Genomic DNA, 25,001 nt, shown 5'->3' with positions numbered 1-25,001 from the left:
GCTCCTGTACAGACTTTTAGCTTCCCCACCTGCTTTTGTTTCTCACCCCACAGAGCTCTAGGACTCCATAGTCATCACTCTCATCCATAAATAAGCAGGCTTTTTGGGGTGTTCCATCTGGACTCTAAGGAAGATCAGTTTCTCTGGGGCTGGAAGGGCCCTGACAACATCTAATCAGAGTCAACATACTGCTATTTCCACCCACCAGGAGGAGAGGTGGTCCTTCTTGCCAGAAGCCCCAAGCTACTTCCTCCACCTAGTAGGTACAGGTAGAATGGCCCTGTCCGTCTCAGAGACTAGACCTCAGAAAGTCACAGACATTGTGCACATGTCTCTCACCCTCATCTGGGGTATTTGATGCTTTGGAATGGACCAGTGTCTGCAATGACATTTACCAAAGTCCAGTCCAACTGACATCATCTACAAATCTTTCCCTTTACTCTTTCTGCATGTAGATGTACAATTCAGACACTGGCTTCTTCTGTACTTACTTGATACTCCACTATGGATGTCAAGGTGTGACCTGGCACCACCAGGCAGCCTCTGTTTACCTGTGGCTAGACTCCGTATTTCATCTGCCTACCTCTGTAACTACTCCCAAATTCCAATTCCAAAAGCATTCGTAGCGAGTGATTTCAAATTTGATTACATATTCACAGAACGAAAGAGAAAGTTTCACCTCACATACCTCATGCCACATAGCTGGCCTTTCGAGATCATTCCAGCCACCTCCTGCCTCCGGACTCCACTGGCTCTCTGCCAGACAGCTGGTTACCATTCTGCACACCATGCTCCTCATTCTAAGGGATAATTTCCTGCCCAGTCCTTTAAGGCAGAAGACAGCCTCAGCAGGGAATCTTCCTGGAGGCTGCCCTTCATGTCAACGTTTCCCCCTATATGTGATCCATAAGGGGAGTTGCATAAGCTATTGCCTTCGTTAAAATTCAGAGCATATCAGCTTCGTTCTTGTTTCTGCTGGGCCCTTCCTCCTTAGTCCTAAGTAGTAATAAATATAACAAGAATGGCCATAATGCTTGTCCCAACAGCCTTTACAGCCTAACTGTTCCTTTAGATGCTCTGTTCCTTACAAAATCTCTTTGTATCTATCACCTTCCCCCATGATAGAGAACAGGGAAAAGATTTGTTTTCTGATTCATTTGTACACACTTTCACTTCACTTAAGAGCATATGAACTCTAGGAGCACAATGAATTTGTTAACAAACTGAGTCCATACCCAAAAACATCCAAATCGGGGTTAAAGCCTGACAACTGACCAATTAGATCTTCTGTCATCGCATCGAACTGAAATGTTGCTGGTTCTAAGCCAAATTACCTTGCATTGCCTTTAGCCTCCTTCTTAGCTATTCTATGTCTGACTTGACATCCCTCCTTGTGACTATCAGGTAAATCCTTCTGGATGTACAAACAGACCTCAATGTGTGGATTTCAACTGGATCTACCTGAGCTGATGTCATTGGCTTCTAATGGGTTCTCCTCTGGGATCCACAATGAAGTGCACACTTAGCAACTTGGCCCTGACACTTGCACACCATGACTAGACTTTCCTTTCTGTATCACCACAGTGATACCTTAAGAGAAACTGAGGCAAGGAGACTAAGATCATGAACCATAAATAAATAAATAAATAAATAAATAAATAAACAAACGTAGAATAAAATAATTGTTAAAGAAAGCATATCCTTAAGATATCAGTGACAATTATAGATTACTTCTCTAAATTTTGCAATAGAATGTTCATAATTATAATACTTAGTTAATAGGAGGGACTTCAACTTTTCTTTCTGCGGTTTTCTATGTCGTGTATATAACATTTTGAATGAACTATTTAACTAAAAGATACATTTCTTATAAAAATGAAATAATGGAGTCTATTTTTTAATTCATTCCTAAAACAAAATGAAATGAAATAAGCAAGTATGTTGATATTAAACATGAGGAAGTCACCATTCGGTAAATGTTCTGTATACACTTGGTATTCCAGCTGTAACCATAGAGAGGAAGGAGACATTTGGAAAGGTTAAAGTACATCTTGACTGAATCCTGGGCATGTAGAAAATAAAGAGTTTTGGATCTGCTAAGAATCGTGGAGATCCTGAACCTCTCACTAGGAAACCGACAGTGCTGTGGCCAAAGCTATGAAGAAGCCCAGTTCCCGTGGGCCTTCTGAGTTCATCACAGGATGAAACGGGAATTGAAGGAAAGAGCTGTACAGTCAAGGCCGATGATGGAATGTAAGGCTTCAGAGTGAGCTGAAGACAACACAGAGAGGACGCCAAGTGTCCAAAGATGAGTGGTTGGCAGAATGTTCACAGAACTCTCATAGGCTTGAGTTGGGTAGGTTTAAATAGAATTGTTTTTATTTGGAACTAAAATAGTGGCTCTAAGACCATATGCTAGTATCTAAAGAATTCCATTTCCTAAGATTTCAAGGAAAGTTTGGATGAACTCCCTTATTAGGATAATGCACCCAGGAATTGGGAGGAATCTTAATAAAAACAATCAGAAAATGTTATATATGCACGAAACATAAGCCTGAGTAAAGGAACCACTTTCAAGTGTTCCTGTGTGTATATGACTTGTGTGTGACTTTTCACCCTGGCCAGCCTTCATGCCTTTGCTGTTATATATTCAGCTCTGAAATACATAAAAGCAAAAAGTACTCTTGGCCCCAAAATATCATACCTCGATTTTGTGGTAGAACAGAATGTTGAAAATTTAAGTGGTGAGAATCTGAAACAGGGAGGGCCAAGAATTCACTGAAGTTAAAAGTGTGATAAGCCATCAGGCAGACAAACAGACTAGCAGATAGACAGAGTACCAAGCAGCAGTCAGACAGACATGCATGTAGGCATGCAGACAGACAGACAAACAAGCAAACAGGCAGGTGAGCAAACATGCAAAAAGGCAGGCTGACGGACAGGAGAGCAGAGAGTTGTTCACACAGGCATTCAGAATGACTGATCATCAAAGGGCAGGGAGAAGCAGTGAGGTAGGAATTAAACAGACACGAGGAAGGCATAGGTTCACAGCTCCCGGAGAGTCAGACAAATACAGGGTCAGATGTCAAGCAGTCAGGCCAACAACAAGAAGGTATGACTATCACAGAGCAAAGGAAAACAGATGGCCAAAGCCATGGACAGGCAGTTAGAAGCCAGGAGCTTTGCAAAAATGCAGAGAGAGGCCAAAGTGGGTCAGAAAACAGATTGATACTCATGGAAAAATGGATGGCATATTTGTGCCTCTTTATGCACAAACCAGCAGAAGCAGGATGTTGGTTTCAACAATGTAACCCACTTGACATTGAATCCTGAAGTTTCCTCTTGCTGGGCTATTGAATATTCTACTGGCTTTTCTCTAGAACTCTTTAAACATAAATTAGGAATAAAGAATTACAGGTAAATCATAAAAATATATATAAGGACTAATAGAGACCCACAGTCATACTTAATCCAATTTGGAAGGAAGTCTTTCTAAACACAACACAAAATTCATTAAAAAAAAATAATAGTGCAAGTCCAAAATTCTACACAGAAAGGCACCACATAATACAACAGAAAGTTGAAAAGCAAACTTCCAAGAATGCAAATTGACTGAGAAGATGACTCCGTAAGTAGAGTTTCTATTCAAACTTATGTAGCCACAGAAAACACCAGTCCCAGGGCTGGGCTTATAGGTTTGGGAAGATGCCTGGAGAAGCCTGGCCAGCCATCATAGCCTAACCAGTGATCCCAAAGTCCCAGTGAAAATGGTCCCAATCAAAGTGGATATCTACTAAGGAATGAAACCTAAGGTTTGTTTCATGCATGCATGCACACACGCGCATGCGCGCACACATGCGTGCACACATGCATACACACACATACACACACACACACACACACACACACACACACACACACACAAATAAACACTACAGAAATAAGAAAAAACAGTTCATTTTAAGCACCACAATGAAAAAAACAAAAGACCTAAGGTAGAAATGCTTGTAGGAAACATGCCACTAAACATAAAATGATGCTTGGTTTCACCAGTAACTGAGAAAATTTAAAGTAAACATGGAGGTGAATTATTTACTTTGTAAATTAAAAATCTTGAAAAACTGGATCATCAATATTTGCTGAAAATGGGGAGATGGGATAAAAACTCATCAATTTTGAATAAAAGAATAAATTAGTATAAAATTTCACAGTGATCTGGCATTATGAATTATAGTTTGAATTGTGCATATACTTCTCCTAAGCTATATCTTAGAGAAAACATTGAATGCATTTTTTTAAAATTAAACATTGTAGACTTGCTAATAGCTGAAAAAATAAATTATCCATCTGTGAGAATTAGGTTATAGAAATCACACTTCTTCTGACCAATAAAAACTGTATAGCCAAAAGATGGAAAGAAAGACATTTCTCACACCTTGTATTACTTGCTTGTAGTAATTTCAAATTACCAAGGATAAGATGAATTATGATGGTGATGATTATGACAGAGAGCTAACAGGAGATAAATGAATGCTCCACACTGATTGAGTTTCCCTGGTTGTCTGATCTAGGTACAATTCCACTGAACTCATCCCCTCCTTCATTCAGTCCACAATTATTTTCAATATGCCACCTTGGAAAATAAGTTGTATAGCTATACAAGGTCTCTCCTCACTTTATTTCCTTTCCAAATATAGTAAGGGCAGTGACTCTAGTTATTTAGGAGGATCTGAGATGGTGACTTCTTTGGCATTTCAGAGTTAAGCTACAATCCAAAACTCACCAAGAAGTAGCTGAGCAAATGAAATAGCCCTGTGTGACTAGAGAAGATCTGTGATGGAGCTGGCTAGGAACACAGTATACACGTTACCTTTGGCTAGATACACAAGGAGTTGGAAGAGGGAAGACCACCACGTTTATTGGTCTCAAAGGTCCTATTTCTTCAGGTAAGGATTGTGCTTTAGTTGGTCTAGTATGCACAAGCCCTGGATTTGGTCCCTAGTGCTACATAAGCTGGCATGGTGCCACGTTCCTGTAATCCTAGTTCTCAGGAGGTTAAGTGAGGATTAGAATTACAAAGCCGTTCATAACTGCAGAGTCCACAGCCAGCCTGAGTTGATATGAGACTCAGTCATTTAAAAACTTAATTAAAATTTAAAAGTTACAAGTTTCCCCCTTATTTCTCAATTGCAAAATTTAAAGGGAAAAATAAAAGAAAATGTCTGCAACGTTAGGAGTTAACAAAGAAGAGCAGAAAGGACTTGTATGGACTGGTTCAGCTGAAAAAGCATCAGCGTGTTAAAACCCGGGCTCTCAAACTCACAAGCCCTGCTCACTGACCTGGCCACAGAGCCACCTCCATGTCCACAGACCTTCCACACTGTAAGTTCTGGAATCTAGGACTTGTCTCCTGCTACTATGGCTGTCCTTCCAAAGGGTCATAGCACTAACTCACTAAGTGCTGGGTGTTTTGAAGGACCTTTGAAAGCCGTATATGTTTTCTCTTTAAGTAACTGAATAACTATTAACTCTGAGATTCCTCAGCAGTCCCCTCCACCTTCCCCACAGATGCTTCACTTTCGTGCTGGCATCTCCCAGACACAGCACACCTCCATGTCCCCTGCTCTGGAGAATCTGTTTTACACCTGTCACCTACAGCCACATAAAGGCAGACTCACTAATTCACAGCTTGGTCAGAGCTTTGTCTCCTACACTCTCCAAAAAGAGGACAAGACTTGGAAGAACTTTGTCAGTAGGAAAGAACTGGCTGTGGAGTTCACACGAGGAAGCTGAGAGCTGGCCTGGCTGTGCCTGTGTGTTGATAATATGAGGAAATGTAGGTTCTGGGTTCTTTGCTGGTGAATGTAACTAGTGTCTACTTTATTAGCTCCTTGTTTAAGAATGTGGATTTCTGACTTTCTTGTCATAGATCTACTCTTTTTCAGATCTCACTAGGGCTTGGAGCAGTGCCTATTCCCTGCCCCACTGGGTTTACTTTCTGACCTAAGACTCCCTTTGCAGCTCCTCTTTGTCCCTTCACGGAAAATTCAGAACCCACACCATGCTTCCATTTTGATTGCCTGGGTGATTTTTGTTTTCCCTGTTCCAGGCTAGGCAGCCATTTAATAGTAATTAGAGATTCCTCAGTTATGTTCATAGGGCTCTCCGATGATCAAGAAGACACTTTGATGGATAGCCACGGTCGTGAGAACAGGAAGGCAGGCCCTCTTAACAAATTTCCATGAAGAGAAACTCAGTATATCAAAAATTTTAAATAGATGTCCAGACATATTAAACCTCAAAAAAGAGTTATTTGAAAGGCCAATGTGAGTTTTCTGTTGTCCAGTAACTAGATCAAAGTGAAGCCAGAACACAGATCCCGGGTCCCAGAGGCCCACAAAGCCCCTGAGGTCCCCTTTTTCCTACTCATTAGCTGGAACTCTTTGGTGGTCCGAGAGATCAACTAGAAATCTATAGCAATAAAGCCAGTGCCGAGACCATCCTGGCAGGTGAGAAATTAAGACAGGAAGTGAATCCTGTGGGCTTTGAAATAATGAGGAGAAATGGCAAAACCAACCAGGTTGGGTAGAGGGCATGAACAGCTAAAGAGTCTCCATGGGTCCCCATTGGAAAACACATTATTTCAGTATATATTCTCTTGATTTAGTGCCTGCTGCCTGAGGTCTGTGGTACCACTAAAGCTAATAAATCATCGCTCTGGATGACAGGCTGAGCACCTGTGTTTTATCATACAGCAGGAAACCTTGTAAATTACCAGGAGAAGCAACTTGTGACCATGCCGCTGAGCTATGAGAATCAGTCAAAGGCTCAGTCTATTAAGTCTATTTCGTTTTATTTGCAGGTGCATTAAAAGAAATAGGGGACACGGCGAAGGATGAGCCCAGCCTTTTGATTAGTGTTTAATGAGAATGACATGGGGCTGATGGAGCAGATTCTTAATGGCTTTCAGATGGAATATGTCCAAAATGGGTACCCTCATGCTCCTGGCTGCCTGATGACTAGGCCACAGTTTAGCTTTGTGAAAGCAACAGGACAACTTCAAGGAAGTGGCAGGCACAGAAGCTTGGCTTTGTGCTTTTGAGCAGTTGATCTTTATGCTATGGAGAGAGTTCACTGATACTATCATGTGGTGTCTCACACTTCAACATGCGCGCGCGCGTGTGTGTGTGTGTGTGTGTGTGTGTGTGTGTGTGTGTGTGTGTGTGTGTGTTTCTTCAGAGGCCAGAAGTCAACCTTTGGTATCATCCTTCAGGAGTCCACCTTATTTTTTGAGACGGGTGCTCTCCATTGGATCAGGGTCTAGCTGAATAGCCTAGACTAGCAGTCCTTGTCTCATAAATGCTGAGCTCACAACCGTGCTATCACACATATCTTTTTACAGGGGTGGAGTTCACACTCAGGTCCTTATCTTTGCATGGCAAGTATTTTACTGACTAAGCCATTCCCCCAGGCCTCTCAAAACTTTTGATTTTATGACTGTCTGTCCAACCTACGAGCTCCATAAAAGTGTACGTACGCCAAATATATTTTCCTCAGAAAATGTACAGAATAAGCTATCCATTCTAATCATTAAATGTCCATTCCAACTCCTTCTCTTTACGCCTCTGTATTCATGTACTTCCTCTTGAGCCAAAATAAACAGAAACGAGATTAGGAGATGTGTCTGTACAACTCATTTGATGGGCTCTTTTGTCGTAAGACACACATCAACTAAGCACTGAGAGGGCTTTGCTCCGAGCACTCCTTTCTGACTTGCAGTTTGCTGCCCATCCCTAGAAGACACCAAGTGCTTCTAAATAATGTCAAGATGACATTTATCTGTGTGGAACCCAGTTCCTGATTACATCCTATACCGCTTACTTTCCTGCTTGCTGTGACTCAGTCAATACCTGGCAGAAAGCATCTTGAGGGGAAAGGGCTTATTGTGACTCATGAATGGAGGGGGGGAATTATAGCCCATCATAGCAGAAAAGGTATGGAAGCAGATGTGAGCCTTAGTGTGCCTACAATCAAGGAGCAGAAATTGGGCAGCAGTGGGAGCCAACCTCAAATCCAGCCCCCAATAACTCACTCTGTGCAGCAAGACTCCACCTGGTAAATATTCCACACAGTTTCCAAACAGTACCACCAACTCAGGAACAAGTGTTCAAATCCCTGAACCTACAGGAGACATTTCACATTCAAACCACATAATCTAGAAGTCATTTATCTACATGGAACACATGCAGTGCGATTCTGAGGTCACTCAGATATAGGAAGATGTTAAATACATCTGCTAGGCTTTCAAATGCAAAGCCATCAGCCCAGATTGCAGCATGCCAACCTTTGGAAGTGAGGAGAAAGGGAGCCGTGATTATGTCTGCACTCGGAAAAGCCAGATGTCCATAATTCAGCACAAAGCAGCAGCTCTCACTCTCTTCCCTGTCATGTTTTGGGAGACTGAGCAGGACAGGGGAGAAGATAAGCAGAGTTTCCCTCCTGCTGAACATGGAGAGAGCTTTTATTCAAGCAGGACATAAAAAGATCCCCACTTTTGAGCCTCTCGTTAAGCCGTGATTCAGCCAGTTCTCAGTTACTTGAGGAGAAGGCCTGCCATACTCTGGGTAATTGTCGCTCTGGGTCTCCTTCATACTCTATCATCGTCTCTTCACTTGCTGTCTGCTATTTCTGGCGGTACCATCACTGGGGTGACAGAAAGAAGCATCGCCCATCAACAGCCCCCTCTCTGTGGGCTGTACCCATGGCAGTGCAAACAGAGTTGCGGGAGGAAGCGGTCCATCAGCCTCCACCTCTCAAAGCTGTCATCCCAAGATGATGGATCTACAAAGGGATTTCGGAGCTTTAGAAGCAAATAATTGTGCCTCCAAAGCACACATTAACTGGGCAAACAATGCACCTTAATTCAGGCTGTGCTGGAGCACACACAGAAGTCTGGTGCTTGTTTGCCTAGGATAATGAAGGAGCATAGGAAGACCTCCCCTCCACCACGGGATCCTCAGCACACAGACAAAACACACTCCTTCACTTAAAACTTTTAACTCCCTTTTCTGGGGATGTGGGAGAATCTTCACTTAAATTGACTTAGAATCTCACTGAATCTGGCCAGAGGAGGTGTAACCCAGGGTAGAAACTCTTTTATCTCTTTTGTTGGGTGTTGCTAATGAATTTCAGTATGTTCTACAAAATTTTCTTCTGTGCTGAAGGTGGTTAATAAAACGTGTAGAAAGATAGTTGGGCCTGGAGATATGAAAAGCTATGAAGTACAAGTCTTGTAAAACTGTGAAATTGTGAAATCTTAAAACTGGAACTCAGAGTAATCATGTATTTCAGTCCCTGACTATCCACAGAACAAATCCTCGCTTGTGGTACTGGGATAATGAATCCAGACAAGCAGCAATAGCATTCACCCTTCTAGATCTTTACATCCTCATAGATTTTTCTGTAGGTAAAACATTCCCAATGACAGTACATCCAAATCAGGCATGTCCTAGCCAACCTTTTCCGAGGAATAGCAAGACAACTGGGTAATCAAAATGTACTTTTTTAAAATTTTATTTATTTATTTATTTATTTATTTATTTATTTAGGAAATTTAAGTTCATTTTTTCTTGTTGCTGTTAAAATCAGAACTTGGAACTGAAAGGCAAAAGGCACCAAGAATAGAAAGAAAAAATCAAGCTGTTTTCATTTGTAAGTTTACTAATTATGAAGATAAAAATCATAGGTCTACAGAAAAGCTACTAGAACTTCAAATTACCCAAGGTCAACATACAAAGAGTGATCTGTATCTACTAAAAATGGAGGAATTACATATATTAAAAATCAGTATTATTCAGTATAGTATCAAAAGTCAAGACAGTGTAGTTATGAAATAATGATGGACAAATAAATATATAGTATGGTACTCAAAAGTAGGCCCATATCTGTGTAGTCAGTGCATTTTAAACCACACAGAGAATATCAATGAAGAGAGACTTGCCACTAAACAAATTTGGAGTAATTTCCAACATGTGAAAGAAGACTGGCCTCTCCTTCAGCCACTGCATAAAACTGATTTGAAATGAATTATCAATGCACATATGTACAGCTTGCAGATTTTAGAACCTTAAAATGAATGCTCTCATTAGTTGAAGTGGGAAACTATTTCCTAAGAAACAAAATAGTACTAATTATAATATAATAACTCCATTTAAATAAAATTTGTTGGGGGTGGGAGGAACCACTGAAAACAATTAAAAAGCAAGTCACAGGCTGGGAGACAATTTCACAATGGTCAAGTATGTCAAGTACCTCATATCTCACTGTCAATGAGCTTGATGACAGAAAGTCAAGACCATTTAAACAGTAGAGAAGAGCCCCAGTGCATGTTTCACAAAGACAGAATGGTTGGTGAACAACTGTGCATCACTGGACCCGCAGAGCAAACTCAGAATGAGATAAGACCACAAACACCCTGGATGGTGATGGAAATCATCTCCAGCTTGTTGAAATTTCTATTCAAACTCGTTGACATGTAGAGCGCTGCGGATTTTACTCTATGCAAATTTTATTCTCTCGACCATCGCCTTCCCCTGCACAGCTCCTCCCCTGCCCATTTCTTCCACCAGACAATCCCAACTCCAAATTCTACCCCAACCCTACACCCCACAGGCACAGCCCCTCCCCTGCACAGCCGCTGCCCTGCACAGCTACTCCCCTGCCCATTTCTTCCACCAGACAATCCCAACTCCAAATTCTACCCCAACCCTACACCCCACAGGCACAGCCCCTCCCCTGCACAGCCGCTGCCCTGCACAGCTCCTCACCTGCACAGCCCCTCCCCTGCACAGCCCCTCCCCTGCACAGTCCCTCCCCTGCACAGCCCCTCCCCCGCACAGCTCCTCCCCTGCACAGTCCCTCCCCCACACAGCCCCTCCCCCACACAGCTCCTCCCCTGCACAGCCGCTGCCCTGCACAGCTCCTCCCCTGCACAGTCCCTCCCCTGCACAGCCCCTCCCCCACACAGCTCCTCCCCTGCACAGCCGTTCCCCTTGTCAAGTTCTTCCCAACTGAACCACTTCCCCAACTCAGCTCTTCCCCTTCTGAAATATTTTTTAGTACCTTGGCTTTTGTTCCCACTTTTCTCAAAATCACAGGAATCCATGTGCTGAAAAGGCTCAACGATAATGACCGTAACAGTATAATGCATTTTGCTTTGATCATGGCAATGAAGCCATTTTACTTCAATTATCTTTTAACCTAGAGAGGAAGCTGACACAACCAGGTACATTTTTAACAGAAAGCATATGAGTGTTTTCTCAGTAAAATGCCGGCACATACATATAATGTGACACTGGAGGTGGCATGGCAATTAAGGGTGTAATTGCTGTAATTACTGATGGAATTACTCATATTCCTCTATGCTACTTTTTCTAATTATCTTGGTGTAATGAAAATGTGTGCTTTTGCGTAGAACAGGATGTGGCCATCATTTGGCTGCCAGCCTGGGATGATGCCCAGTGTCTGTCCCTTGAATGAACATGGAGCACAGAGGTCACCACTTGTTTGTAAGAGGAAGAGGTTTCTGGAACACAACAGGCAATTTAAATGCAGGTCATAAGCATCCTGTAGATGCTCACAGATGGGTTCATGGGAGGAACTATAACAGTAGGGAAGACATTATCCTAGAAGGAGCCCAATATGTGTACAGTCCTCAGACTTTAATGAGTATGACTTGGAGAAACAGTACAGACACTTCATACTGTTGGGCCATTCTTGTTCTCGTCTCTGATTTAAAACAAAATTCAAACAGCATTGTGTTTCCGTTTCTGTTATACTTTTTATCACAAGAACGGGGTATTTAGGAAACTGCAGTTTTAACAATAATGAGAATTGTAAAAGTATTAAATATTATTTATTTATTAGCTGACTCGATGGAAACTACATAGACAAACTAAACAAATACTATAAAGTCATTTAAGCTGTGTTCCTAGTGTTTGCCTGGGTTTAAAAAGTACTTTGTAAACTCAGATGCTACTGGGTGTTACAAATCAGAAAAGCGATAGGCTTTGCATTATTAATACATACAATTATATGGAGAGAACAGATAGAGCTGGGAGAATGCTCTTGATTCATACTAAGAGTTCCTCAGATCTACTGTCAGGGCATATGTGTCCCAGTACCCAGGACATGCTCACAACCACCTGTAACTACAATTATTGGGTACCTGACATCTGATTTTGTACTTTGCAGGCACCTACACTTACACACACACACACACACACACAGAGAGAGAGAGAGAGAGAGAGAGAGAGAGAGAGAGAGAGAGAGATCTCACAAGTCAAACAGTAAGCCTTTTTTATATTTTAAATGCCTTAGAGGTTTACCTGGCAGTCATCTCATAGGCTTGTTCACTGATCAGGCTGCTTGTCATGTTAGATGACAGAGTTAACTTCCATTGTACACGGCACATCTTGGCAGGAAATGGAACTTTGCCACATGCCTAGGGCCCAGGACATATCAAATCTTTTATTTCTATGAACTCACTCACTCAGGACACAGTCACAGAGCATCTAGCAGTGTGCCAGACTCTCCATCAAACACAAAGACAAGATTGAGATAATTCTTGCAAAATGGGCATGGCGGTAAACACCTGTAATCCCAGGAGGATCAGAAGTTTAAGCTACACTGTGAGTAATAATTTCGAGGACAGCCTAGGCCACAGGAGCCCCTACAACAACAACAACAACAACAACAACAACAACAACAGCACAAACAAACACCTGGCTTTTATAGAAAAGCTAGCAATTGATAAGAAATGTGGGCATCATGCACGGTAAATAAATAAGCTGTTAGACAGTATTTGGGATCCAGAGGGGGGAAAATGAAGAGAGGAAAGGGATATAAAAAGTTCAAGCATGAAGTTATTAATTTGAGATAGGATAGTCAGAGAATCCCTTAACTAAAATGTAAAGTTGAGATGAGAAGGAAGTAATGAATCCTGTGAAAGGCTCAACAAAGAGGAAGTGTGTTCAAAGGTCCCAAAGGTAGACAAAAGAAAACTGATCTCATGAGAGCTGAGTGACAGTGCTGGAAGTGTCCATGATAAAACCAGAGCAGGATGACAGGTTTGAAGCCACAGTTGAGACAATGGCTTTTTTTCATTTTGAAATAGGAAGATGCTGGGCTAGTGTGGAGAGAGAGACAAACAGAGTCAGCCTGGCTGCTACATTGACAGCATCATCGAAGAAAGGGGGAACCATTCCAAAAGCTACTGCAGTAATTCAGACATGATGGCAATTTGTACCAGGCATTATCCATGGGGCAGTGAGGAATGCCCAGACTCTGAGAGGGCTGGGAGATTAATCAGAGTGTGAGGGCCTAACAAGTAGGAAATGCAGTTGCCAGGCCTGATAAATGGAAGGGACTGTCGGGGGAAGTGGTGTGAGGGAAGGTCACAAGTCTAATTATGGACATGTTTAGCTCGACATGTCAGTTATCCAGTGAGGAGATCCAGAAGACATTCAGATGTATGCTTGGCAGATTCAGCTGCAGGCTCCCACCTGCTTGGCTGGCAGAGAATCCAGGTTCAATCACCATTAGAATAGCTTTCCTTTTCACTGGACACCAAAACCATAGGCTCATATTTATTCCAGAAAGCACACCAGGCAGGCCTTCAGTTCATATTGACCCCAAACGTTGTGGTTGCTGCTTCTACTTCAAACTGCAATCAAAAACTGGTCTTTTATCCCTGAGAGCCCTGAACTGTCCTCAGGGAGACACCAGTGGCCTTCAGGACATAGTTCAGGTTTCCAGTCATTTAAAGAACATGCTCTAACTACCAGACTCAAGGTCACTTTTTGACTTCTCTAAATTATTTAATTCATTTATGCCTCTCTCTTTTTTTTTTTGTAGAATGTGCTACAAATACTAGAATCTTCCACAAAGGAATGATGTTGAATATTAAATTTGTTAGCATTCATAAAGAATTCTAGAGAATACCTGGGGCTTGGCGACTTTGCAGTTAAACGTCGCTATCCTTCCCAACATCACTAGGATAAGAGCCTGCAGCAGCTCCTACCCAAGAGGTGCTAAGGGGAACACAAACTTCCAAACTGCTTCTAATCTCAAACTCATTCAGTATTTCCGTCCCTGATACTCCCAGACATGTTCACTTTACCTCCCCACGACAAAACTCTCTTAGTCCACACACCTCTCAAGACACTGAAGCAAACAACCTCCAAAGATGGGGGAGGGGGGATTTGGCTCTTATATGCTTTCTCTCTCAATACATTTCCACGAGATAGGACAAGGAAAATAAAGACCAATGTGGGTTTTTTTAAATAATACTTCATGTCCATGCTTAAATATAGCTATTTTACCATTCTGTTGGGGCTCATAAGTGTGTCCATTAAATCACAATAGATATAATGACATCTCACCTTAAGGATGTTCCCCTGCAGGTACACAAGCCCTCACCCAACTGCAAAGCATCAGGGGTAAAATAATTGCAATTTAAAACTCTAAATCTTAAGCTGAGTGGAAGCCTGTCTTCCAGTGCTCCTTTCCCTTAGCTCAGGTTGCCCCCACAAATGAACAGGCAGAAATGGCTACTGGTTAGCTACAATTATCAGAATGTAAATCAATAGTTCACAATTATCATATTGCACATCTATACAATAATGCTGCTGGAATATTTGCTGGTAAAAAAAAATAGCTCTCCATTACAAAAACAAGAACAAAAACTGCATTATTCTAGCAGGACATTCTAACCAAAATAGTGATTTGGCCAATTCATTTTGTTTATCTATTGTCTGCCAAAGTGACAAAGCATCTTAGGTTCAGCTGGGTTCGCATCCTCTCCTCACAGGGCTCTTTATTCTCAGAGTAAGAGGAAACTTTACTTTGAAAGTATTCTCAGGTGACAATCGTTCATTTTACCTGAAAAAAAAATAGCAGTAGATCTTTAAATAAAACAGATCTTTAAACTAAAACGTCTTCCATTTAGCTTCCTCCAAAGTAGAATTTCTTCTAGCACCCAACCTCCTCATGACATATTTTGGTCTTATATGAGCTTTCAACTGATCCCAGGCAACTGTGCTTGACAAACAAGTTTAGCATTGAAACCAACAGTTGCAATTCAGTACAGCGAAGTTCTCTCTTTTTCATTTTAATAACATTTCTGCACGAATTCTGAAGCAATGGGGTCCCTGTTATTCTGGAAACAGTGCTCATTACTCATGTCTGCTGGGGCATTATTGGATGTATACTTTGGAATAAAGAGGGCTTTTACAATGTCTAATATGATGTACTTTGCAATCTGTTATTAGGCTGTGCATTGCCTTGCCAGTTAATCATCCCATTATAGATTCGAAACATCTGACAACCCAGAGGGATTGAAATGCACTGTGCTACAAGATTAGAAATAGCTATATGAAAACGAAGGAAGGATAACAAATGTTGTAGATGGACCCGTGAAATAAGGGATTCACAAGATTTTTGTTTTGAAGATTTCCCAATACTTTCACTGGAAAAGAAATGAAAGTGCACATATATACACAGACAGACAGACAGACAGACAGACAGACAGACAGACACACACACACACACACACACACACACAATGGCAGGGGGTGGGGGGAACTTGGACCTGGCCACAGGTGGAAAGCAAAAGCTGCAGTGTGAACAGGTTTTTTTTGGAAGCGACCCAATACAATTAAAAATCAAATTAATACATACATCATCTCTCTATTTGCCTGCCCTGTCATTCGAGAGCAGAAGAGGCTGATGCGTTTCGTCAGAGCCATCCCCAGAGCTGCAGAGCACCATTAATTTCACTTGTTTATGAGGTAGCTTGGTGCCCTGGCTTTGCGGACTCTGCTGCCATCTGCAGGGAAGTCTGACGACAAAAGCAGCCCAGCCTGCAGGCTTCGTACAGTCTTGGGAGACGCCGTGGGATTTTCAATGGGAGTAATAACAGAAAACCCTGCTTTGGGGAAGAAATTATTTTAGAAACTTGAACTGTTTGCAGCTATTTATTGTTGGTTTAGAATAAATCATGCTAAAATAAAAGCTGCATTAGCAAAATGCCAAAATCATGAAGAAAAAAAAAAAACAATGAAAATAAGCCTTCTAATTTCCACACAGTTAAACGCAATAAAAAATAGCTTGTCATAAATGTCTGATTCTGCAATAGTCCGAAGCATCTGTGATGAACTGATCTTCATTGGCAAATGTTTGTGACCAAGTTCTCTATAGGGAGGTAGTATGCACTGAGACTCCATTTGCTAGTGACTGTAAGTGGGTAGAATTTAAAAAAAAAAATCTAAAGACAGGCAGAAATCTGTATTTTCTGTAGAAAACATCTTAAATCTAGAGGAGTTCTGCGACCTTTAAATTTTCTAAGCGTCTTTCTATAGGATGGTTATTCCTGAAACTGCCCCCTGGATCTCGTATTCAGAAGGAAACGTGTTCTTCTAGCCTTCGGGGAAAGCTCGTGTGCTCCTTCACCATGAGCACACAACAAGTGCCCAGAAATGTAATAGCATGCATAAAAATAGCATGCACAAGATGTTGTTCACAGTGTCAAAATTCAGGAGAAACTAAGGCTTTGGGGGGAAGAAACAATGCCAGCTTTGATTTTGATTATGTGTGTTTGATTTTTAAAAACACACACACTCCAATGACTTCACAACTCCTTATTGTGTAGATAATGTTCAGTATATGAATATTACATAGCTACATTGAAAATAAACTCTCAGTGACAGGCACTCAAAAAATGTATATTCTCAATATATAATACAAAAGAATAAACCCTCAAGTATTGTCGTAGCTAGTTTTAAATGCCCTCTTGATGCAATACGTAAGATCAGGTTTCAGTTGGGGGAGTTATTTAAATCAGGTTGGCCTGTGGCATGTCTGTAGGGGATTATCTTGATTGTTAGTTGGTATAGTAAGACCAACCGATTATGCACGGCAGCATTCCTTGGGCATGGGGTCCTGAATTATATAGAACATGAACAAGCAAGATGGGAGCAGCGCAAACATTATCTAAGCCTTCATTTGTCCCTGCTCTTGGCTATAGAAAAGCCAATTATTATACTCCTGTTTTGACTTCCCTTCAATGATAGACAGGAACATAAAATTGTAAGCCAAATAAACCCTTTCCTCTGTCAAAGTTGTTTTTGTCAGTATATCTTATCTTAACAATAAAAATGAAACTAGAATAGCTATATTTTAAGAGAGTCTTAACACATAAAATCTGCACAACCTATGCTCAAAATCTAAATCCAGTGGGCTGGACTGGAGTTATACCAGAACAGTGTCTGGGCTCTGTAGCTACAGCTATAGTCACTAAGCCATCAAGAAAGAGTGGTATAAATTGATGATTGTAACGTTTCTAACCTTGCCATTACAAAAACAGTTTGCCATACAGCCTGGCTTGCCACAAAGAGTGCGGTCAAATTTACTTCTTACTGTTGTCTGCTCCATCCAATAGGAAAATGACCCATTTTTAGAATTCACACACTCTTCTTGCCATTTTCTTAACAGCAGGCCAAAGACATAGAAGAGCCAGTTCTCGCTGCCAGTTAGTGGAAAACATGAAACTCATAACTATCATTCAGAAAATAGTCCTCCCTGAGCTCTCCCAGCAGCACAGACTTCCTGAAACGGAACCATGCTGAATGAGTGAGCCATGAACGTTTCACTCCTTGGCTTATTCAGATAATAAGCCTACCTCCCATTAGGGAGATGGCATAGGAAAGGGCAGGGCCTCAGGATGCACTTCACTTGTTTCCGGAAGGATGTTGATATCTTAATGCCAGGATCTAAGAGATGCATGTCTCCTGATGCCTCTCTCAGCTACAGACCACAGCTGGTGTCTATAACTGAGGCACAGCTAAGCGAGGAAGTATGTTTCTCTTGAGAGTTCACGGACTGGCTCCAATGTTACCTACCCAACAAAGGAAAATTAAGATTTCTAAAATTCACAACATAAATACTTCTAGAATCTTCCAGTATTCTCCTCTATATATCCTATAACTTCCTCAAATATTGTTCATATGTTTGTGTGATCCAGTCTAAAAAACATTTCTCATCAATTAAACACTCCTTCCTTTGTATATTATAAGTCTATTTTAAGGCAAAATTTTTTAATACTCATTAGAGCAGTAAATACTTAAGTACTTATAAAAGTACTTTACCAATTTTTGCTAGTTTGAATATGGGTTTTTTCCTGAACTTCACAGACTATCAAGGTCATCACATGTATTATCCTCTACTAAACACAACACACACACACACACACACACACACACACACACACATTTAAACCAAATACTGTTGTACATATCTGAAAGTCAAGCTAAAGTCTCATTTCTTAAGTGGACTCGCTGCAGTCACTGAAACGTGGCCATAATCAATGTTTCCATAATACGTACTATAAAGTATGACTATAAAGTACACGGGGTTATTTGTGATTCAGGAAGCAATGGGCTCGAGAAGTGACACAATGAATGGTGTCTCTAGATCAGTGGTGAGGATGATGACTCACAGCCAATCACCTTCTCATCTCCCTCCTCCACGGCCACTGCACTGGGCTGTGTCTTTTATGCTAAGCAGCTGGGAAGCAAAGGCTACGGTTTACTACAAAAACCTCAAGAGGAAGAGACAGGAGTAAACAGTCCCCATTAAGTAATCTTTGGAAGTCTTACTAATAGACTTTTGATTTTAAATGGTTCTGCAGTTCATTTCCCAAATGTCCCTGTGACTTGTTTGAACCGCAGGCATCTCTGATTATGACCTTAATCTCTGTCTTGATTTAAAAAATAATTGAGTCACCTTTTTCTATGCCTGCTAATTTTCCCATGATGTTTATCATGTTTGCATTATGGTTTTCTCTGAAATGTTTTACCTTTAGCTTTTTGAAAAGAAGACCTTTCTACACACCGCTTACCTGAACTTCATCTGCAAAGACAATAACAATCACAGTAAAGGTTAGAGCCTACTTCAAAGGGGAAGAACTTTTCTGTCCTGGGCAAGGCCTTGAGTTCAATCACCATTACAACAAAGAAAGGGAGGGGCTAGGGAGGGAGATGGGGAGAGGGGGAGCTAAGGAGGAAGGGAGGAAGGGAAGAAGAAAGGCAGGTAGGCAGGTAGACAAAACAACGAACACTTAATTTGATCCTTATAACCTACCAAATGTACTCAGATTGATTAAGTGGGCACGCATACTAGGTAACTCAAATCTTGAAGTTGTTTTTATGCCAAAATAGTTGCAAAAAATCTTGGTTGTCTAGCATACCAAATAGAATGCAGGCACAGTTGTGAGTCTGCTCTAAACCAATTCTACTGTACAACATAAATCAGCCTTTTAAAAGGTAAGTTCTGCTAGCACTTAATGATAGTTTGAAAGATAGCTTTTAGACTCAAGCATAAATGTGAACATGGAAACATTGTCTATAGAATGACAGGTGCATGTTTGGAAAACGGTTTTTGTCCATTTTCCAGAAATAAATTCATTTACCTGGTTCTCATGATAACTAGATGTATAATGTTGGTGAACATGTAAGGCCAAGCTACAGTGTAGAAGCATTGTTCTCCTGCTGATCGAGATGAAGCAAATGCTACAAAGGATTACAGAGGTCTGTGATGCTCTGGGACAGTCTACTTAAGACAAAACAGTGCCTTGATGCATTGTTTCCACTGACAACCTATTGCAGCTGAGCCAGAATCTCTTTGAAGTGATTCAGGCTCTTGAACTCTGACCTCAATGGTATCCAAGTGTCTAAAGATGAGCACTACCTTGCTGCTACACTCACAGGAAACCAATTGGCCTATGATCTTCCAATCTGATCTTGTGTACTCTGTTTGCTAGTTTTACAGCAGTGGTGACCATGTGTAGCCTCTCCATTGTTTGACTCCTCTTCTTCATTGATGTTTTCTCTGTTTAACATATCAGTTCAGCTACATAATGTCAGTCTGTGTACTGGATGCTATCTGTGGAGATCTCTTGCCTAGCCAGCAAGACTGCACAGAAGCAGGGAGTTGGGAGGGGAGTAGCAAGGAGGGTGCAGAGCAGCTGGAAGTGTCACAGCTCATAGATGACAGATGCTCTCAGGCGGTAGAGTAATTCTCATGCACCTTTACTTATGCACACTTGGACTGGGTTGGGGTCCGATAGCAGATGTTTTCTCTTAGTCTGAGATGTTGCAGATGCCTCATCTGCATGTGGAGGGGCTTGGGGGCGCTGCCCCTACTTGACTGATGGTCATGATCCTCTCCATGGGGTGCTATGATCGCACAACAGGAGCCTGGTCAGAAGCAGGTGAAGCACCTACCATCCTCTTCAGAGGTTCCAGGGCTTCCAACCCATTCAACCTTACCTGACACAGTCCACTGGCCCCACAACATGAAAAAACAGCATATGAGCCCTCACCAGTCTGAAGAACAGATACACGGCATCGAGAAGAACAGATAGCTAAACTCAGACAGAACTCTCTGCTGTACAAAAGGCGACTTCAGCCACCGGAACTCCAGACTCAACTCTGGTGGAAACTCCATACTGGACCAGAGACCACACCACCGCCATAACCCAAGATAGGCAGCCCACTCATGGACTTTCTCCACTCTTTCATTGTATCCCCATGAAGCAATGTCTAATCCCCACTTCACTTATTTTCACCATGTCCCACCAACCCCAACTCAGGACCAACCCCTGCTGAACCAAATGCTATACTAGCCCCAAGAATCCAATTTCCAAACTTGGAGGAAGATTTTCTATTGGATCAGAGTCACACCAGCCACCAGAAATCCAGGCTACAAGACAGAAGATCAAAGAGGGAACAGAAACTAGGGAACAAAACGCCCATCCAATAAAGATAAACTCAGAAATCAGCACCTAAACCTACAATCATCCCAAACTCAGATAGCTAGATGCCAGTGTAAGAACCTACTGAACAGCCAGGGCAATACGTCATCACCAGCAGCTGTAATTACAGACACAAGCATCAGCAACAAGAGATGGAAGAGAGAATCTCAGGCATTGAAGATAGGATAAAAGAAATAGATATATCAGTTAATGAAAACATTAAATCCCTAACACAAAACATTCAGGCAATCTGGGACATTGTAAAAAGACTGCCAACCCACATCTGCTTCTGCCCCAGGGTAGCCATGCTCATTGTGCACTGCCATGCCCTTGTGCTGGGCTGGAGGGAGGGAAGGGCGGACGTTGTTGGGAGCAGTACATTGTCAATTCAATGTCGAATCACCAAGAACTCAGTGGCTAGTATATCTTAGACAATCTGTCACGCCTTAGGAAATATTTAGAACAAAATATACACTAAATATTGAGGAAAGGGAAGAGCAAACCTAAGCGACAAAATGGAAACTAACCCAAGTAAAAAACCCATATTTAATGTAATTATTGATGAATTTCCTAAGAAACAGAGAATACTGTGAAGTTGATGTAGAAAAACCAATACATGATCAATAGCAAATTACTGGGGAAGGGAAGGATAACAGTAATACCATACCTACCTGTTATTTAAATTATTAAACCACATCAATCAAATTAGTATAATATTGGCATAGAAGTATCCAATAGATAAATGAAACAAAATGGAAAATTCATATATATATATGTATATATATACTATATATATAATATAACTTAAAGTATAAATCTTTTAAGGTATACTTCTAAAACTTGTAAGGTATATATTTAAAATATACTTGAAGTTGGGGAAATCCTTAAGCAATAAAAGAATCATGGAAGCCATGAATAAACATGGTTATGTTTCTATAACAAAACAAAAACAATTCTTCTTAGTATAAAATGTCATAAAGTCAACCAATAAATTGTATTCCACAAGAGTCAGGTGTAAAATTCATTCTTACTATACAAAATTCTATTGGCATATATATGTTTAACGATAATAATGTTCAGAAATAAAAAGGTGATATAGCAAACTTCAAAAAAAATCTTAAAAAATGGAAGTGAAACAACCAAATAACTTTTTAACTAATGGTTTTTACAAACACCTAAGACAAATTAACCAAAATAAAGTTTTTCCTCTCCTTAAATAAAAGATGTTTGCGCCCCAACACTAACAAGAAGTGGAGACAGTTCAATGATCTTCTGGTGGGAGCTTGGATGCTTCATTGTGGAAAGCAACTGGCAATTTTTATTAAAATTCCAAATAGTCCTTCTCCTTTTAGAAATTTGTTTCCTAAGGAAACAAAACCAGAAACCTAAAATGAAGTGGTCCATTTAGAAGAATGCTCATAACAGTGTTGTCTGTAATAACAAAGCAACTGGAACCCACTTGGACGGTCATCAACACAGTAATGGTTAAACATTGCACAATAGATCCCAAAGAATTGTGTAGTTAATAAGAAAGAGTTAGTTTCTAAACTGACCTGAAAAATACAACAAAGTAAAAAGATGCAACTTGAAGGACAATAGATATATTAGTATATTATAATATAAAAATTAAAATTGTGCTCACATATATGTACACATATACATGCATGTATTCAAGCACATGTTAGAAAAATAGAAAATACTACCAAAATATTGATATTGATTATCTTATGGACATAGAAAAAGAAAGGGAAAATAGCAACTTTTAAATATTTCTACATTTTTTAAATATTTAGGATAAAAACAATTTTAGGACTTAGAAGCATAAAAGTAAATAGTCTTGCATTTTGACATTTAATTTTAATATCTTTTTTATTTTTAATGACGTGAGTTATTAAATGAAAGCATCAGTGCCAAGTAAGGGATTCCATCCTATAAATTGCTGGTCAGGAGGTCCCAGAGACACTCAAACAACACAGTCTTACCATTGCTCTTTTAATCTGTGCACTAAAACGAGGTAGTAAGTCCCTCTTACTGAGACACCACCCACTTTCTATTTAGGACTTATAGAAATCAATCACAACTGACCAGGAAACTTTTGCTGATGATTTGGCTTTCATACTGCCAGAAGGAACTGTGCAGCTGCTCAGAAAGGAGACTGTGGTGGTCTCACCCAGTGCTAGACCCTGAGCACTACAATATTGACCTGCCTGGCAAAAATGTGACTAGTGGCTCGAGAGTGCGTCAGAAAACCTACAGATTTCCAGCTGCACTGCTTTGCAGCATGGGTTTCACATCTGGTACTGTAAACCAGTCAAAAACCTATGACGGGGGAGGTCAGAGCTGTAGTGGAAGATCCTACAGTTGTTGTTATGCTACATGGTCATACCATCAAACTGTCTCCTGAACATTTATGCATTTATGAGTATATCCGTAGATGTATGTGCCTTTCAAAATTGATTTGAGAAGCTTCTTTTTGCAGAAATGAAGGGAGAAAAAACACCTGAGCAGACAGGTGGGGAAGAGGGCTGTGAGATGCTGACTCGTTAGCAGACGTAACCATTGCACACATCTATTCACAGCAGCTGTGGTCACCCACACAAGATCAAGAAAGACAAAACTCCTAGCATGGGTAGGCAAGGAGCCTCATTATTGGGGGAGGAACTATTAGCCCTGATGCTATCTGAGGGAGAGTCAATCTCCTTTTGGGACATTGCTACTTGAGTAAATGGTTTTGTCCCATGTGCATAGGGCAGAAAAAACCCTGAACTCGGAGGTTATAAATGCTAAAGAAGAAGAACCTGAAGGTGGGAGAACACGAGCCAGTGAGCACCAAGGGGGTTTGAGAGAGAAGTGGTGGGTGGACATGACCAAATTAACATTACATAAACATATAAAACTTTCAAAGAATAGGTAAAAAAAATTTTTAAAAACCTGTTCTTTCTTTATTTCCTCATTTGTTCTCTATCTACCCTTCTTTTTGGCTGACACAGTTTGTCTACACACCTTAGGCCGACCTTCATATACCAGCAAGGTATGTCAGAATGAATGGGGAGGCTAGAGTGATCTGTAATATCTATAAAGTCACTTCGAAATCAAAATATAATTGTATTTATGACTTCAAATAATGGTTTACAGTTTCACACTCCAGTGCTTTACCTATCTATAAAATAAGTAATTTGACTAAGGCTCCAGCTCGCCTCTAACATGTTTACAATGCATTACTTTGAGCACTTCTGAAGATATTGCTTTACATTTTACTGTTTTATTCCATGGAAAACTAAGCTGCCTTGTAGTTATCATTCATTTTATTGCCAAGCTTGATTACAAAATATAATTATCTTTTGATTATACCACAAATAATTTGGTCAAAAAGAATTATTTTGTTAAATTTAACAAAACTTGCAATTTTGCTTCCCAGAGAATAACTTCTGTTAAAAATGGACGTTCAGGGGGGAGGGGTAAGAAGGAGAGGAGGAAGCAGAAGCAATCAGGACAGAATGTATGAGAGAAGAGTAAATTAAATCAAATTAAATAATAAAGTAATGAATACTTATAGTCCATTTTGCACTCTTAGAATAATCTTGGCACTGATTAATTATAATAAAGAAAACCAAAAATGTTCATATTTTTCCAACAAATTTCTTGAATATTCATTTCACATACTCACATTAACCTGAACAAGGTGACAAGCCACTGTGATTGCTTTTGTCAATAATAGAGTAAAAATTGATATATTAACTTCTCTTGTGAATATGCCCTTTGTCTTGATACTCCATGGGCTGCATCTTCAAAGCGAAGCCCCATGCAAGATCATTTATAATTGCAGCTGTTTCATTGTTTCCCGTGCCTAAAAGAACTCAAAGCATGGACGCAGCCCTATCTCTCTTATTTTAATTTCATTTTGATATTCTCTGCTGAGGTAACATTAAAATTTCATACGTGAATCTTATCTGCATGCGTCACTTACCTCCAGTTATGTATTCTTACAGGTGTTTACACAGCACAACTATTAAGGTAATCCTATTTATTTATTCAAAATATACATTTAAGCCATACTCTAAACACTCTCACCAAGGCAAACACAGTCAATTCATTTATTCAGCAAACATTTACCTACCACACATGGGAGATG

Source organism: Rattus norvegicus, chromosome 2, assembly GCF_036323735.1.
Source record: "Rattus norvegicus strain BN/NHsdMcwi chromosome 2, GRCr8, whole genome shotgun sequence".
NCBI classification, from domain to species: Eukaryota; Metazoa; Chordata; class Mammalia; order Rodentia; family Muridae; genus Rattus; species Rattus norvegicus.
This window is presented reverse-complemented; position numbering follows the sequence as displayed.